The 13,686-nt window shown below is 34.9% G+C and overlaps 1 pseudogene; it reads left to right on the plus strand.

The window, feature by feature from the left end:
• Positions 1-692: 692 nt before the first annotated feature.
• The window catches only part of LOC112403257 (AP-3 complex subunit beta-2-like), a 52,124-nt pseudogene continuing 39,130 nt past the window's right edge, over positions 693-13,686 (plus strand).

Here is a 13,686-nt window from a genome sequence, read left to right on the forward strand (position 1 = left end):
CTCCATGTATAATTGCTGAGAAAATGGAAACATGCATTGATTAAAAATCTCTCCATCTTACTTTATAGTGATTCTGTGATGGTAAAAAGTAAATGTAGCTCTGGCCATATTTGTAAACTCCAGAGAATTTAAAAAGGAGGGTGGGAGAAACTATAACACAGAGGCAAGTTAATTTTTATTACAACATATATCTCTAACTACGAAAGAAGTAATCATGTATATATTGTGCAGGCAATTTACTTGCCCTATATCATAGGGAGTTAGTGCTCAATGGGGATTAGAAGATGCTTACTTCAACCTTTTTTCTTTCACAAATGAGAAAACTGAGATCCAGCAATGGGAAATGGCCTAGCTCAAAGCATATTGTTGGTTAGTAACAGAAGTGGTTGGCTTCATTTAATGAGGATTTTTGTAAAACACCGATTTTTCTTCCAGGAGCAGAATCCTTCCTTACATGGATTTTTAAAAGAATCTCAGCATCAGGCTAGACTGTCAAGTACCTGACTCCTTTTGGGGCTGGAAAAAGGCTTGCAGAAGAGTGAGCTGACCAGCCACAAAGTCCCTCCATCAGTCTACTCAGCAATGCCAGGGCCTTCCACAGAGACAGGTCTGATAACTTTGCCTTAAATGAACTCTGATTACATCTCACTCTTCCTTGGAAGAAGTGCAGACAGGAAATGTTTGCTGAGGCAATGAATAAGAAAGGAGATATGGGAACTGGAGTGTCCACTCCACTTCAGAAGCAGTGTGAGATGCTAAAGATAGAGAGGTAAGTAAGGAATCCACTTTTTATAAAAACCATCTCATGGGGCAGAATCATGAGTAAACAGAAAGGACAATGGCAGTACTGTGTGACAAGTGGTTTGGCAAAACCCCACAAGTGATGCTTTAGGAACACAGGAAAAGAGATTCACCTATTCATGTGGGGTGAAGGTTGAGGATAGAAGCAGGCAATTAGGAAAGGCCTAATGCAAAATTTTGTTCTTTTCTGGATGCTAGGCTATGTGTTTTTAAGTTTGCTCTTTTTTCTACATTTTTGATATTTCATAAATTTTCCTAAAAGAACTCATGTTTTGTCTATGTTATAAAAATACATATTATACAAATGAGAGATGAGGTGCCATTACCAATATTTTTAAATTTTATTTTATTGAAGTATAGTTGACTTACAATGTTGTGTTTAGTTTCTGATGCACAGGAAAGTGACTCAGTTACATATATGTGTATATACACACACACACACACACACACACACACACACACACACACATTCTTTTACATATTCTTTTCCATTATGGTTTATCACAGGATATTGAGTATAGTTTCCTGATGAGGTATCACTGAAGGCTTCTGAAGGCCATGTTAGAGAATAGGAGGGATGTCTGAGGGATGTTAGAGAATAAGAGACCAGTAGGGAGAAACTAGTTAGCTATACTGTCATGAGTTTAAATAACTGGAATAAACAATGTGGGTCTTTTCAAGTCAACAAAATGATGAATCATTTTTTGGAAGAAATGCATACATATGCTTGCTGAGAATACAGCCCTCATCAAAACTACCCGCAGCTAATATGCTTATTTTTGGTACCCAGGTAAAAAGATAGAAGTAATTCAGCAAATTCACACAGGAGCCATATCTAAATGACAAGTGTCTGATGCTAAAGCTTAAGTGCAGTTATTATGCAAAAATGACCTTTATGCTTGCAAATATGGTAATTCTATATAAATGACACTCCTATCCAGATTTAGTTATAAGTAAATATTTTCTAATGTAAACTCAAGCCCCAAATCAAGCCAAGATATCCTTTCTACATTAAATTGCTCTACTGTTCTTTTTTAAAGCAGTTCTTATTCTTATACTGGTACTATTCACAAGCATGACATATTTCAAAAAATATTCTCTTTTCCCCTAACCTTGAACAGAAAGAATGCCTTATTTAATGCCGATTCAACTCCTTTGACGAAACTCTCTAGGCAGTTTCTTTACTGCCTTCTGAATGTAAGTGTTTTAGAGGAGAAGTCTGAGGCCAGCAGTAGTTTCCTTACTTATTTTGCCTAAACATATGCAGAACATTGTCTTCCTTAAATATGGAAATATTTGTCCAGGTATGCATTAATTATTTTAACTTAATTGACCAATTTCTTTAGCTCTGCTTATCTAATTTCCATCCAGCTTTGGAAATACACTTTGAATTATTTGTAACAGCATTTTTTCCCAAACACTTCAGGGGTTTTATTTCATCATGAAGTATGTTAATTGTAGGTTTTCCCTAATGCCCTTTATAAAACTGAGAAATTTTCCTTCTATATTGAGTTGCTAACAATTATTATCATGAATGGATTTTGAATTTTGTCCACTTTTTTTCTAAATCTATTGAGATGATCATATTTTTCTTCTTTATTCTGCTGATTTTGTGACTTATAGTATTCGATTTTTCTAATGTTGATCCAGTCTTGCATTCCAGGAATAAATCCACTTTTAATATATTCCTAGATTTATTTACTGATAATTGTTGAAGATTATTGTCTCTGTGTTCCTGAGGGATTTTAGTCTGTCATTTCTTTTTCTTGTAATGCCCTTTCCAAATTTTAATACCTGGGTTGTTATGCTGTTATTAAAAAAAAAAAAAAAAGGTTGGGAAGAGTCCCCTTCTCCTCTATTTTCCAAAGGAGAATTTGGCAGAATTGCTATTATTTCTTCCTTAAATACCTGATAGAATTCACCTATGAATCCATCCAAGCTTTCATTCTTTCTTCCGAGGAAGGATTTTGGTTACAAATACAACTTCTTTAATAGACACACAGTTTTTCAGATTTCTTCTTGTGTTAGCTGTGGTACTTGTGTTTTTTAAGAAATTTGGGTTAAGAAAAGACAGTCTCTATTTTCTAGCATCTTGTACTAAACAAGGAATATTGAGAAAATACACACAAAAATAATTGTCCAGGAAAAAAGGAGAATTATTTCTGGGAGAGAAATTTCCTTGTACAAATGATTCAAAAGTAAAGCATGACCTTTTGTGTTTCCATACAAATTGTGAAATTTTTTGTTCTAGTTCTGTGAAAAATGCCATTGGTAGTTTAATAGGGATTGCACTGAATCTGTAGATTGCTTTGGGTAGTATAGACATTGTCACAATGTTGATTCTTCCAATCCAAGAACATGGTATATCTCTCCATCTGTTTGTATCATCTTTAATTTCTTTCATCAGTGCCTTACAGTTTTCTGCATACAGGTCTTTTGTCTCCTTAGGCAGGTTTATTCCTAGGTATTTTATTCTTTTTGTCGCAATGTTAAATGGGAGTGCTTCCTTAATTTCTCTTTCTGATTTTTCATCCGTAGTGTATAGGAATGCAAGAGATTTCTGTGCATTAATTTTGTATCCTGCTGCCTTACCAAATTCATTGATTAGCTCTAGTAGTTTTCTGGTAGCATCTTTACAATTCTCTATGTATAATATCATGTCATCTGCAAACAGTGACACCTATATTTCTTCTTTTCCGATTTGGAGTCCTTTTATTTCTTTTTCTACTCTGATTGCTGTGGCTAAAACTTCCAAAAGTATGTTGAATAATAGTGGTGAGAGTGGGCAACCTTGTCTTGCTCCTGATCTTAGTGGAAATGGTTTCAGCTTTTCACCATTGAGAACGATGTTGGCTGTGGGTTTGTCATATATGGCCTTTATTATGTTGAGGTCAGTTCCCTCTATGCCCACTTTCTGGAGCGTTTTTATCATAAATGGGTGTTGAATTTTGTCAAAAGCTTTTTCTGCATCTATTGAGATGATCATATGGTTTTTGTCCTTCAGTTTGTTAATATGGTGTATCACACTGATTGATTTACATATACTGAAGAATCCTTGCATTCCTGGGATTAACCCCACTTGATCATGGTGTATGATCCTTTTAACGTGCTCTTGGATTCTGTTTGCTAATATTTTGTTAAGGAATTTGGCATCTATGTTCATCACTGATACTGGCTGGTAGTTTTTTTTCTTTGTGACATCTTTGTCTGGGTTTGGTATCAGGGTGATGGTGGCCTCGTAGAATGAGTCTGAATGGCCAAAGCAATCTTGAGAAAGAAAACCAGAGCTGGAGGAATCAGCCTCCCTGACTGCAGACTATACTACAAAGCTACAGTAATCAAGACAGTATGGTACTGGCACAAAAACAGAAACACAGATCAATGGAACAGGATAAAAAGCCCATAGATGAACCCATGCACATATGGTCACCTCATCTTTGATAAAGGAGGCAAGAGTACACAATAGAGAAAAGACAGCCTCTTCAGTAAGTGGTGTTGGGAAAACTGGACAGCTACATGTAAAAGAATGAAATTAGAACACTCCCTAACACCATACACAAAAATAAACTCAAAATGGATTAAAGACCTAAATGTAAGGCCAGACACTATCAAACTCTTAGAGGAAAACATAGGCAGAACACTCCATGACATAAATCACAGCAAGATCCTTTTTGACCCACCTCCTAAAGAAATGGAAATAAAAACAAAAATAAATAAATGGGACCTAATGACACTTAAAAGCTTTTGCACAGCAAAGGAAGCCATAAACAAGATGAAAAGACAACCCTCAGAATGGGAGAAAATACTTGTAAATGAAGCAACTGACAAAGGATTAATCACCAAAACTTGCAAGCAGCTCATGCAGCTCAATATCAAAAAAACAAACAACCCAATCAAAAAACTAGACTCTGTCATACAGAGTGAAGTAAGTCAGAAGGAGAAAAACAAATATCATATGCTAACACATACATATGGAATCTAAAAAAAGTAAAAAAATGGTTCTGAAGAACCTAGGGGCAGGACAGATAAAGACGGAGATGTAGTGAATGGACTTGAGGACATGGGGAGGGGGAAGGGTAAGCTGGGATGAAATGAGAGAGTGCATGGAATTATATATACCACCAAATGCAAAGTAGATAGCTAGTGGGAAGCAGCCGCATAGCAGAGGGAGATCAGCTTGGTGCTTTGTGACCACCTAGAGGGATGGGATAGGGAGGGTGGGAGGGAGATGCAAGAGGGAGGAGATATGGGGATATATGTGTACAATTCACACTCTGTTATAAAGCAGGAAGTAACACATCATTGTAAAGCTATTATACTCCAACAAAGGTGTTAAAAAAAAAAAAGTAAAGCATGAGTAACTTTAGGTCCTTTCACCACAAATTCAGTGTTTGGTACAAATGTAACAGTGGTCTTGCTTTTCTTTGCCCTGCTTAAATCACACCTGGAATTCTGTATTTGTTTCTGGATGCCTCATATTAAGAGAAATGTCTGCTAAATTCAGAACATACAAATTCAAATCTGTTTATGACAGCAAAGCAGAAAAAGTCAAAGAGCAACATGGCCAGCATTTTAGATAAATTAGAGAGTCTTTGAGATTGTGTGCCTACTCTATTTTAAAAGCAGTCTAGCTGATTGTTGCCCATTCATCAAGAGAAGCAAGAAACTGGATTATCATGAAAATTTTTGCCATCTACGATGAAGGGGGAAGAACTATAATACAGAATCTTTCTTTGAGTGACCAATTTGAGATGTGAAGCGTATACAGAAATATATATTAGGAAAAATAACTAAATAAGATTTATGTTTCTAAAGGAATGATCTAGAGGGAGTATAATACCTGGATTCAAATATTTGTATGACCATAAGTAGAAGGAGGATCCAAAATATTCTATTTTAGGCATTGGCAGATGAGTAGAATATTAAAAATGACAATGAGCACTTAGATAGCATTATTCTGTGTTGGATGATTCAGAGCACTTAATTCTCAATCTGTGATATAGACATGTTTGAGAAAAGTGAAACACAAAAGTATTTAAATAAAGTACCCCAGATAACATAGTTTATAGATAGTGGAGTTGAGATTTAACAAGTGGTGTGCATGAGACTCCCCCCAATGGCTCCCAGGAACTGACTGTGTACACCTCATCCCAATTCTGTGCTCAGCAATGTCATGTTCATGGCCCAAGGTTATCCACGAGGGAAGTATTTATGCCACAAAAGTTGACAGGTGCTACAAATCAGCCTCTCCCCAAGAGTTTTAAATCAGTTAAGATTGTTAATCATTTACCAGCCCACAGCTGATTTAACCTACATATGCTACTCCAAAAAGTATGTTCTTAACCACTTTCTTGAAGTAGGAATTAAAGGTCTTTCTCTAAAGGTAAGAAAGACCTTTTTTTTTTTTCCCTCAACAGTAAATGTATACTCCCAAAGTAGAGGATGTCCTAGCCTCCCCTGACACTGGGGATTTTTAAACAGTGGGCAACCCCAACTGAGGGCTATAGCAGAGAATAATCAAACACTGAGTAGAATGGTTGGAATTCTCTCTTCTAGAACCCTACATGGTTCTTCATATAATACTCTTTAGATATTGAGTCTACCACAATGGCATAAATATTTACACTAATTTAGATTATGACATTCTCACTAAGATAAACAAAATTATAGCCTCCTTAAATTTGAGCCAATATTAAGTTTAGCTTCACTGATGTATGTAAATACATACATCAGTATTGTATTTTAAAACATTCCATTTTTGAAAGTGGAGAAACTCTAAAAGCCTTGAGGTTTCACTTCAACTCAGAAAACTGACGCATAAACCAAATTAAACATTTCCTAAAAATACCATCAAAAGTCTAGAAGGGTCATTTTATTTTCGAGGTGCATATTTCTGAGCAGCATGACATTTTCTTACAGTCTTGTTTTATTTTGTAAAATATTGCACTAAAATTGAAGCTAAGGTTAACAAACTTTAGAGCTTATTATTTTAAGAAGGAATATATGTCAATTTTGGCCTTTTATGCAACATGAAAGCCCCCAGAGTCCAGATATAATATTGTTTAATAAAGGCTAATTTAAATTCACCCTTGCTCACTGCCTTTGCAAAAGGGGTTTGGGGAAGACGGGAGTTTAACAAGAAGTTTCTCTAATCATAATGTCATGAATAACCAATATACTTTTGAAAATGAGGGAGCATTAGGGTGAAATACAAAATGTTCTCTGATTACTATTGTTTCATACTCGTCAAATGCTGGCTGTGGCCAGTGGGTGTGCTCAGGTCACATGCTGAGAACAGTCCCTTTTGATGGGCACCACTAAGGTGATAAGTGCACTTCAACTTTGCTCTTTCATACTTGAAGTCTCTCCAGGTTAGCACTTTGAACATTATTTCACTGCTGACCTTAGCCATTATGATTTGCAGGCAACTGACTGCAGTCATTAGCAACCTCCTCACAAATCCACTTCCTCCCTGTGTTTTCTAAAGATAAATGTGTCTCTATTCCTTTTGTCACTTGTCATTTATTTTCTTGCACTGAATATACTGTAAGGATCATATCTGACAGATCATAGACTTTTTCTCTTAAAAACTAGCTCTCAATTATCTGCAAACTTTCCAAAAGATCTTTTTTGGATCTTCTTTTTAAATTATTAAATGTTGTAAACACGCCAATGATGATGAATTGAGCTGCCATCATATGTTCACTTAACATAAATAGACAAAGTAAGTGTTGAATGAAAAGAGTTACTTTGGACTGTTATAATTATTTCAGCTCTCTGGGATGGTATAACACGTTTATTGCCCAACTTTTTCAATTTCAGCTCTTAAGTAAATTTTTCATGATACAATTTTTTTTAATGTACTGCCAAAAAAAGATTTAAAATTTTTTCAAATTCTATTTATCTCATTATACAGACACTTGAAACCTTATCTACCTATGTAGTCAATCCTTATTTCTAAGGGTGAGATTTAACATTTAGATTGTTGCTACAGAAACAGTAACATTGAAAATCAAGATGACAAGACAGGGACTTCCCCGGTGGCACAGTGGTTGGGGGTCCGCCTGCCGATGCAGGGGACACGGGTTCGTGCCCTGGTCCGGGAAGATCCCATATGCCGCGGAGCGGCTGGGCCCGTGAGTCATGGCCGCTGAGCCTGTGCGTCCCAAGCCTGTGCTCCGCAACGGGAGAGGCCACAACAGTGAGAGGCCCGCGTACCACAAAAAAAAAAAGATGACAAGACAACAATGATGATAATGCTAGCAATAAGTACTAATATCAACAAAAGCTCTGCTAATTAATCCTCACCCCTAATACTATCAAGTATCAAGTAAGTAATGTTTATAAGCTCAGTTTTACAAATTGGGAATGAGCTGACATTACATGGTAGTTCTAGAACTTAACATCATCTAATTGGTAAGTGGGTGAAACTTATACTTAAGTCCATGTCTACCTAAAATCAGAGTTTCAAGCACTTACCTACTGTGTATAGATTGCCGCATATTCAAACTACTCAATAGTTATGTATGATATAATCTTTTAGAACCAGAACTGAGAGTTTTCACATTATCACCAACACCACCATCATCACCACCACCACCACCACCACCATTCACTTTGTCATCCTTATCTCCTGGTATCCTAGATATTTCTCTCTTTTTAAAAAGTGTCACCTTTTAAATTAATATCAATTTATGTATTTAATGTATATTGTGTGTATGTATAATACTTAATACATATTATCTAAGTTATAGGAAGATAGATCAAAACTGTACATACAGCTTGGGGAATTTTCACACAGTTAATAATATCCAGGTAGCCACATCCTATATTACAAAACAGAATTCAAGACTCTCTCATGTCCCTCCCCCAACATTAGTCCTTCTCTAACTCAAAGGTAACCACTAATCAGACTCCATCATCATCAATAGTTTTGTCTGTTTTTGAAATTTATATAAATTGAACTATGACTTATGTAGTCTTCCATTTCTGTTTTGAATCTGGTTGATTTTGCCTGGTATTATTTATGTTTCTGAAATTTTTTAAAGTCCTGGCATATAGCAGTAGTTCACTCACTTTCACTGATGTAGAGTCTTCTATTATAGAAAGTAACCTCTTTTTTTTCATTGGATTTAGATCAACATGTAGGTTATTTCATGTTTTGGGCTCTTAAAATCAGTGCTACCATAGCATTTTCTGCAGGTATCTTTTAGTGCACATTGGTATGGTTTTCCTGGGTTTATACTTAGTAATAGAAATGTTGGTCAGAGTGTATGCATAAATGCAGCTCTGCTAAATACCACCAAACAGTTGTCAAAATGTGATTCTACCAATCTACACCCACACACACAATTGCATGGTATTCGAGTTTTCACTAGTTCACATTTTCACCAACTCTTATCATTAGTCATTTTAATCTTAGCCTTTCTTATGGGAGTATATCTTTTCCCATTTTTCTATTCAATTATCTTTTAAATATTTCCTCTGAGTTTGTCATATCCATTTTCATGGATAGAGGATGAGTTACTAGAACTGAAAATACAACAACAACAACAAACAAAAAACAAGGTTTTATTAAAAGGATTAGGTAGGTACTGGATGTAGGTTTTAGTAGTCCAGCAACCCTAACCAAGCAGAGCAAACTTTAAATTCGTGGACACTGCTGTGCATTTATAAGCATCCTGAACTGCATAAAGCATGGAGGATACCTGAAGATAAAATGTCCCAGCGAACATCTAGAGAATGAGAAATGGCTTGCACTACCTAAGGCAATGTATGACCCTGTAGCCTAGTTTTTTTTTTTTCCCCCAAAGAACATCCACATCTCTTTAAAAGGGTAACAGAGAATTATGGAATTATATGGTGAGCTGTTCTCCTAGTTCTCACAACACATGAAAGAAATTTAAACCCAAGGTCATCTTTGTACCATAAATCCAAATGTGGTGTCCATTCAAATCAATTACCTAAAATTTCAAGGTCTTTCACTAGTTTGTAGCACCTTTGTCAAAGCAATGTATTTGTACTTTATTCTAAGAACAATGGGTATTTGTTTCAAGACTTTAAAGGTCACACTTTCCATCTCAGGTTTCATGAAGGCAGAACTTAGTTAAAAGCATTAAATGTTGGACTTGCAAACTGATAATGTAACTAAAGACCTGCCTGTTCTTTCCTTCAACACTTGTTCTCTTATGGATTTTACCAGTCTTCACTCACTGTAGCTTCAACCATATTTGATGATTTAGAGTTAGTCTCTGTTACTAACTTCTGTGGTTGTTTTCATTTTTATTTATCACCAACATGTAAAATTGCACTATTGAATTTCTCTCTACTTTTTTCTTGCACCACAGATTTTATGGCTTTTTTATGGTACCCAACTCCTTGGCCTTTCATTTCCTTTGCTGGAATTGTGCCACTTTATAGATTTCTACCCCTGGGTGAATCTAAGATTCAGAAAGCCTTTTAGCTCTTATTCACACCCCACGTACTCTCTTAACATTTATTATCAAATTGGTTTTCCATGTCAGTAAACAAAACATGGGAGATGACAATTTGAGGGACAGATTAAGAAGATTAGCAGCACTCCATGTTTAGTTTTTTGGAGATATTGTGTGCTGAAGTCATGGGCTTTCATTATTCAAGACAAATTAAGATTTATAAAATGGCATTCCATCTAATCGCATGGGCATAGTGTTGGCAACTGTGGATTTATGAAATAAAAGATAAAGATACATTTTCATTTGGCTCATAAAATGGCTGTTCAAGTGGTAATAAGCTGGAATTATCATTTAAAAAGATCTCTTACTTTCCTGTAAAATTACAGCAGCTACTTAAAAAAATTTTTTTCTCTCAGAGAAAAAGGATCCATCATTATGCTTATTGAGAATTTTTATTTTTACCTAAACTCATGAAGGTAACTCTTCTTTTATGCTGTGAAATAATGGAGTGATTTTTAAACACCTATGTACATGTATTTTTTTTTTACATCAAGGTATATTACATGGATTTATAACTTCAAAATTATAAAGACTATTTATCTTAAAAATATTAAGCACATACAAAAAGTTTAATAGGATTTCTCTAAAGTTTAATTTCAACTTTAGTGGTTGGTTTGAAAATTAAACCTCAACACTGAGCAACTTTTGTTTTTTAATTAGTTTCTTTTTCAGCTTTAGATCTATACCACATGATCATATAGTCTCATTTCATGCAAAAATATGAAACTATTTTCACATGTAAAAGGGTAATTGTAAAACTCTGCTCGTAGCTTCTTTATCATGATATTCTACCTTTAAGCTAGTATGTAAATAATATTCATGCATAACTGTTTTGTTTCCTATATAAAGCCCCATTTTTCCCTCTTTTACTAAAGGTGGCATTAGGGCAATTTTATAATTTCTGAAATACTCATATAATAGTCATAATCTAGTGTTTCTTAGATTTGACTTATTTGTAGTTTAAGATCTTGCATTAGCTATAATTCCACTGCATTCTTTTTTTTTTTAATAAATTTATTTATTTTTGGCTGCGTTGGGTCTTTGTTGCTGTGCTTAGGCTTTCTCTTGTTGCGGTGAGTGGGGGCTACTCTTCATTGTGGCGCACGGGCTTCTCATCGCGGTGGCTTCCCTTGTAATTGTGTGCAACTCAACTAAATAATAAGGTTCACTTCACTGCTCTGTATTTCTATTCTTAATCCTACTGAAACTCTACATCTTCACGGCTGTTGTTACTGCCTCCTTCTTTGAATTCTCTCTGACTAGTGAACTCTGTTCCTGTTGATGTCTTTGTTCCTGTCATTGTTATGGCCTGTATGGGACAGGCAACGATACCTTTTGGATTCAACTGATGTATCCTAATATGTAATCACTACACATCAGCCATGTAAGTGGAACTAAACCTATCGGTGAATTTGGCCCAACTTTCCAGTTGTAACAACTCACAGTTTTTAAGTTTGAGTCCTACACTGCCCTTGGATTTTGCCACTCTTCTTTTCTTCTGTGTAATTTATTTTAGCATTCTAATGAATGGCCAGAGTTAGAATGAATTCCTTATACAGTATATGAATTACTCCCCCAAAATGGCTGCCCTTCTTATAAAGCCAAGTGATGGGAAAGTCACTGCCTCCTAAGACATCCTTTTCTTTATTAGTCCATAAAGCTTTCCTTTATTAAGCAGCTTTCTACATCAAGTTCTAATCCTGTCTTCAGTCCAAGAAAGTCAATCCTGATTCATTCCTGAGTAAATGTTTTCAACTATTTAAGGGTAGCTCTTGCTTACTCCCTGAGACTATACCATAAAAAAAAAAAACATTTTTTTCTTTCAACTATGTTTTATGAACTTTAATCTTAGATTCTCTAAATGATGATCTTTGGAAAAATTCAATCTTTCTGTGTCTTTGTTAACGATCCATACCCAAACTTGATAGCAGTATGGCTTGTCCAACATGTAAAATTTGTGTTAAATATTCTCTAAGCACCAAAGTTCTAGATCAATTTTAGGCCTATCCAGTAATTCATCAGTGTTATATTTTAATGAAATTGCCATCAACTAGAAACTTAACACTTTTTGTTATTTGCTTCTGATATTCATTCATCTCTCCCACCTTGAAACTACCAGATCGTTTTAGCAGACATATGTTTTTCCCTATTAAATTTTATTGCTAATTTCTGACTCATTCTTTTAGAACACTGCCAAGATATTTTTGGATCCTGATTTTATCAGAATCTGAAATATAATCATTTTCCTTTCCAGTCTACCAAACACTTAGCATCCACCTCTGGAATTATTTCTCATTCCAACTACCTGGTAGCCAAGCCAAGCTCATCAACGTTTATGGCATTTGCAAAACCACAACGCCTCTTCTGAAACATCTCTCACTTTTCATACAAAAATGCACTCTGTGATTTCCAAATTTCACATATTAAGATAAATGTCTGATTTTAAAATATATGTGTTTATAATCTGAAAATTTTAATGCTTTTTTCATCCCATAACTGCTTTCATGTACCATGAAAATACATAATCAAGTTTTTTTATTGTTTTTGCCCATGTATATGTCAGAAAGAAGATGTGTATTTTATAGGAATACAATAATGGTACTTTGTTCTTTTTAAAATTGTTTTAATTATTTTAATAAAAGAATTTAATAGTTTTAATTATTGACTAATTGCATTTTGTATAATTACTGTATTCTCCATAATTTATAAATGCTTAAATTTCAATCAGTATCAAATTCCTGAGTTAGTGGGGTTTTAAATAGATAGAAATCTAGGGATTTGGGGTACTGCTGTCTTGGCAACCATTGAGCTTTTTGCTATCTCCATAGTTTTGCTTTTTCCAGATTGTCATATAGTAGAAATCATATAGCATAGTCTTTTCAGATTGGTTTCTTTCACTTAGCAATGTGTGTTAAGATTCCTTCATGTCTTTTTATGGTTTGAAAGCTCATTTCTTTTCATCACTGAAAAATATTTCATTGTATGAATGTACCTGGTTTATGCATTCACTATTGAAGAACATCTTCATTGCTTCCAAGTTTTGACAATTATGAATAAGGCTGCTATGGAATTTATGTGCAGGCTTTTACGTGGACATACGTTTTATTTTAGGTAAATATGAAGTTGCTAGATCCTATGTTAAGAGTATTTTGCAAAACTGTCTTCCAAAGTAGCTTATCATTTTTATTCCCACTAGCAATGAATAGGGATTCCTATTCGCCACATCCTCACCAACATTTGATGTTGTCAGTTTTAGATTTTAGCCATTCTAATAAGTATATAGTAGTATCTCATGGTTGTTTTAATGTGTACTTCCCTACTGACATACAATGTCATGCTGACCATTTTTTATAGGCTTATTTGCCATCTGTATATCTTCATTGGTCAAGTG

Source organism: Neophocaena asiaeorientalis, unplaced genomic scaffold, assembly GCF_003031525.2.
Source record: "Neophocaena asiaeorientalis asiaeorientalis breed wild unplaced genomic scaffold, Neophocaena_asiaeorientalis_V1.1 scaffold470, whole genome shotgun sequence".
NCBI classification, from domain to species: Eukaryota; Metazoa; Chordata; class Mammalia; order Artiodactyla; family Phocoenidae; genus Neophocaena; species Neophocaena asiaeorientalis.